The sequence below is a fragment of the Limulus polyphemus genome, unplaced genomic scaffold (genome assembly GCF_000517525.1).
Source record: "Limulus polyphemus unplaced genomic scaffold, Limulus_polyphemus-2.1.2 Scaffold317, whole genome shotgun sequence".
Lineage (NCBI taxonomy): Eukaryota > Metazoa > Arthropoda > Merostomata > Xiphosura > Limulidae > Limulus > Limulus polyphemus.
In genome coordinates, this window is record NW_013665927.1 from 75,167 (window position 1) to 80,692 (window position 5,526).

General features: G+C 34.2%; 1 protein-coding gene across 1 annotated transcript in view; it reads right to left on the bottom strand.

Annotated features, from left to right (window-relative positions):
- Window positions 1-246, bottom strand: part of LOC106457324 (arrestin, lateral eye-like) — a gene marked incomplete at its 3' end in the record, with an annotated part of 74,743 nt that extends 74,497 nt beyond the window's left edge. Inside the window, exon 1 of the mRNA XM_022383213.1 lies at window positions 172-246. The remainder of the gene's footprint in view (window positions 1-171) is intronic.
- Window positions 247-5,526: the final 5,280 nt, after the last annotated feature.

Consider the following 5,526-nt stretch of genomic DNA (forward strand, 5'->3'; position numbering starts at 1 on the left):
GTGACGTCTTATTCGACAGAAAAATACGGTAATATGTTCTCATATTGTTCTTTTAACAATAAGCTACACAATGAACTGTCATGAATCGAGTCCCGGATTTTAGCATTTTAAATCCGCAAACTTACCGCTGACCCATATTGTGTACTGCAAGAAACAAATAATTTTTCATACTTGCCAGTAGGTGGCAGGCTTCTGCAGCTCTTGTGACAAGTTCTTTCAGAGAAGAATAGACATCGTACACATCGTTCTAAACAGTGTCTTCTAAATTCGAAATAAAATTACAATTTTCAATAAACAATACAACAAAACAGTCACACTGAATGCACATTATCTAAGAATGTACCATATGAATTTATAGATAGTCTATATTTGTCACGTGAATCAGAAGATGATGTGTATTTTTTCTATGACTGCTCTGTCTGTAACATACCCTTACTAATAGAGTTAGATTATTAAGTAAAACAATATAATGAGACTAATGGATTGTCTTATGTGATATTTACTATTACTCTACGGATTATTACTCCTTGACAAGCTTAATCGGCCCGGCATGGCCAGTGGTTAGGGCGCTCGACTCGCAATCTGTGGGTCGCGGGTTCGAATCCTCGTCACACCCCACATGCTCGCCCTTTCAGCCCTGGCGGTGATATAATGTGCCGGTCAATCCCACTATTCGTAGGTAAAAGAGTGGCCCAAGAGTTGGCTGTGGGTGGCGATGATTAGCTGCCTTCCCTCTAGTCTTACACTGCTAAGTTAGGGATGGCTAGCGCAGATAGACCTCGTGTAGCTTAATCACCCTAATAATTTTAACTTGCTTGTTTTGTCTTTCCATTAATCTTTAATATTCCTCTCCAACTTTGTTTATTTTTTACAGACTTTTTTTTATAATAAAATAAGCCCCTCGGTGGCTCAGAGGTAAGTCTGTGAGCTTATAACGTTAAAAATCGGCAGAGCACATATAGCCTATTGTGTAGCTTTAGCTTAACCATAAACAATATAATAAATATAAATCTACATATAACTGAATAATTGTGACCTGGATGTTAAAGAGCTGTAGAAATGAAAACTTTATTCTCAGATTTTCTTTTTGTGCGTTTTTAAAGATCCCGAAACAGTATAGGTTGTCATATTTTCTGCAAGTTATTCGATAAATTACACAGGCCTGCGATGTTTTTTTTCTTGTCTTGAAATTTTAACATGTTGTACAGTAATTCCTGTACGCTGAATTCGAAAATGATATCCATTTTTCTCCATCACATACAGATTTTTCACAAAAAGTCATAACGCAATACATAAAAGAAAGAACACAGCACGTAGCTCTGAGACTAAAAGACGTAGATTTCACACAAAAGTCAGGATGAATGAGGATATATATTCGTTTGGCATAAGTTTTTTTTTTCCATTTTCTTCAGTTTGTTTGTATTTTTATTAACAAACATAATAATAAAAAATATTCATTGTGGTGAACGAAATAATTATTTGATCTAAGTAAGAGTTTTTTTTTTCCACATTTACAAAAAAATCCTTACATGATATAAAAAAATCAATATTATTTTCGAAATCTGCGTAGCTGAATTATGTAAAATCTGTTGTTATTTTGGAGTAAATCAATGAAATGAGTAAATGATCCTTCGTGAAATTTTTACCAAATGTTCATAATATGTTAAAATCTATTGAATCAATTTGTTTATGAATATGTAGTAGGGTTAAACTCGAACTATTGTAGATTTAAAGTCATACAAAAGCCACGTAAAATATTGCAAAATATACTTAGACATTCCAAACAAATTCATATCCTCAAAAATATAGTATAAACCCCAATAAACGGATAAAATCCCAACCTGTCTCAAATGATTTAATTTAATGGCTGAAAAGAAGTTAGAGCTCAATGTCAGACATTTAGAAAGAAAGAAAAAAGCAAAATGTTGACAGAAATAAAGTAAAAAAGGTTATTCTTTTATTTAATAATGATGATAGTGTGTTTGAATTTGTAGGACAATGAGGTCTCGCCATCTATTGACATTTCGGAAAAACAAAATCATAAATTTGTTTTTTGATCGTTTATTTCGTGGACTACATACGACCAATAACATTCCCACCTTCCCCTGTTCTAGCACAGCATTTTTAAAAGACAGTCGTTGTTTTCTTGGCTTATCAACGCTCTGAATGTTGTTTAATAAATTGGATCACGGTGACTATTACATTTTTGTTATAATATGATTGGGTGTTTCCATTCACAAGATACCTATCTTTAGTTTTAAGAAAATCGTTAAAACTTTTTTGTTCGATTTTCACTAAGATAGATTAATGAAGAAATAATTATTAAGGTTTTTCTGTTGTGTTTAAATGAAGCATACAGACTATAATTTAGATAAATATTTATATTGTTTGTATTTACAAAAGAAAAAAAACAACAAACTAATTGCTCATAAAAGTAGAATAAAACACCCCTGTAGTATTGAATAATTATCAAGTTGTCCCCCTATTTTCTTTTACGGTTGCTGTTTCTAAGCAATTACATCAAGTGAATAACATTCTCTTAATCATCATAATGAATGTTTGTGACAGTGTCACCTAATGTGTGTGTTGTTTGATTCCTTCTTTACCATGATATTTCTACGCCGAGCATAATATTAAAACACATAGCAACATGATACTTAAAAACATGCATGATAAAAACAATGGTAAACCACATTAAAAAACCTTGACAACACCCTTTCTGCCTGTCTAAAACGACAGGGATTTATCGGGATTGTGACAACAGTGTAGTTTTTTTTTAAATACTGTTTTTCTACTGTAGCGCCACCTGTAAGATATAGAAAGTACTTGGAGATACGAAACTTAGTTCCTTTTCATTTCTGAATTAATTATATTTATCTTTCATTAGTGTGGCTTAGTGTACCGAACTGTGAATCTGAAAGTACATGGTTCATGTGCCGTTGCTGCAGAAACGCGATCTACACTTTAGGATTATGAGTGCCTCATAAGAGTAACAGTCAAATCCTACTATTATATTAGTTTAGCCTAAGAGTTGGTGGTGAATGCTGTTAACTTACTACTTTCTCTCTAGTCCATCGGCTCAAATTTGGGACAGTTAGCGCAGAAAATAGTCTTGGGTAGTATTAAAAACCTACCTTCTATTTCCTAAGTTCTTTCTCTCTGTGTGTGTGTGTGTATGTTTTACTGTTTTCACTCATGATTCAATTTACAATAAAAAAAGCGTTTCCTTAACAAGTTCTGTTCTAGAAATCAAATTAGGCATTCTTGGAGATATTTTCCATTAAAGTAGTAATAAGTTTTATTCTGTAAATAAGGTTCCTTGATGAGTCAGTAGTAAGTTTACGGATTTACAACCCTAAACCGCAGTGAACAGAGCGCAGAAGGCCATTGTGTAACTTTGTATTGAAACAAACAGACATCGTATGAAAAACTGTTCTCTCAGAGAGTAATGACCTCCTCTGGATATTAGATATCATATATCACGTGATAGGAAGGCAACAGCTGCTAGTGACCGTCTTTTTGTATAGAAGGGTGAAGTTTTCCAGACATCTGAAGAAAAGGACGTTTGTAAGGAATTCCTGGTTTACTCTTCATTGGAGATATGAGAATAAAAAACTTTGCCATGTAAGCAAGCTACCAAAAAGTTTCTCAAGACTCCATATCGCTACGCCCTTTCAGAACATTTGCGCTAAACAACATCATAAATAGATGTTACACATTGATGGATAAATTGATAAGAAACGTCTAATTTCTAAAAAGATGACTTAGGGAAATTAGCTAAAATACTTACTGAATAATTTAAACGTTATTCTATATATAAAATTGATTTTGCTTGTAAAGAAAGAAACCGCTCTTTAAAAACCCCCTTTTCACATAATATCAAGTAAAATTTGTTTTAACAAGGATTTTTTTTTAAGATTAAACTTTGAAGTCGTTTTTTATACGTAATAATCCTATTTTAAAATCGTTAATTTAAAATTTTGTTTTCACGTCGTTAAGATTCTTTAGGTTTATTTTACGCAAATTATGCATCCTCACTGTAACTGTTAGCTGCGGCATAGCGGCTCCTAAAATGGCTCTAAGTTTTTTGGTTTTTGTTTTTCAAATACAAACTTTTAGCTCATAACTCCATTTCTTGACCGATTACAGCTGCATCTACTGAGGATTCCCTCTTGTTTTTCAAGTACAAACTTTAAACTCATAGTTCCATTTCTTGACCGATTGTTTTTCAAGTAAAAACATTTAGCTCATAGCTCCATCTCTTGACCGATTTATTTTTCAAGTAAAAACATTTAGCTCGTAGCTCCATCTCTTGACCGATTTGTTTTTCAAGTACAAACATTTAACTCATAGCTCCATTTGGGCCGGCATGGCAAGGTGGTTAGGGCGCTCGACTCGCAAACTGCGGGTCGCGGGTTCGAATCCCCGTCACACCACACATGCTTGCCCTTTCAGCCGTGGGGGCGTTATAATGTGACAGTCAATCCCACTATTCGTGGGTAAAAGAGTAGCCCAAGAGTTGGCGGTGGGTGATGATGACTAGATGCCTTCCCTCAAGTCTTACACTGCTAAATTAGGGACTGCTAGCGCAGATAGCCCTCGTGTAACTTTGCGCGAAATCCATGACAAACATACAAACAAACATAGCTCCATCTATTGAGACCGATTTGAGATCTAATTATAACCTTGGCTATTGAGGATTCGCTCTTGTGTCCTCTTGTAAGTTGCATTTTTATTTATTTTTTGTACTTACGCCAAAGCTACTGAGGTAATCTAGTCTTTCAGCCAGTCACCAGCACCCTAACCTCCACCATCCACGCTAAACGATTGATTGCCACTTTTATTAAGCAACCCCCAGCTTAAAGTGTGTATGTGTGGGGGGGGGGCATTTTATGGTATCTCATGTACATATAGATTCGAATCAGGCTCGCTAGCTCCGAAATCTAGAACTCTACCATATGGCCAACCGGAGCTCTCTTCTCAATAGACCATAATGATAAGGCTTAAAGCACAGATAAGTATTCCACATAAGATCATTCACTGCTTGTAAGCTGTAAATGTAAACAGCTTTATTTAATTTAATTTAAATCTTTTACTAGATATATTCATGTGGAGTCTTTATAACGTCATGTAGTATTAGTTAAATCGGCACATTGTTTTCTCTCTGGAAGATTTCTCAAAAGAATCCGTATTTCTGACTTCTTTTTTAAGTATATATAATTTTATGCGAAATATACCTATATATAAACTTAAAATAAAACAACTGAGTCCAGAAAATGCAGAAACAAAAACGTCAGAAGAGCAAAGTCAGGTTAATAATGCAAAATGATTTATTATACCTAAGCTGGTGTAGCATTTGCAGTAACATAACTTATTTAGGTTTGGTTGAAAGACTCGTGAGCCCGGTAGGTCTAATGTCCGAAAATATAATACACGGAGAAAAAAATCTTAACAATGGTTTATTGCCAGAAGAAAATGAAACTTTTCTATGAAAAAAAACATAAACAAAACTTGTGAAGACTCTTC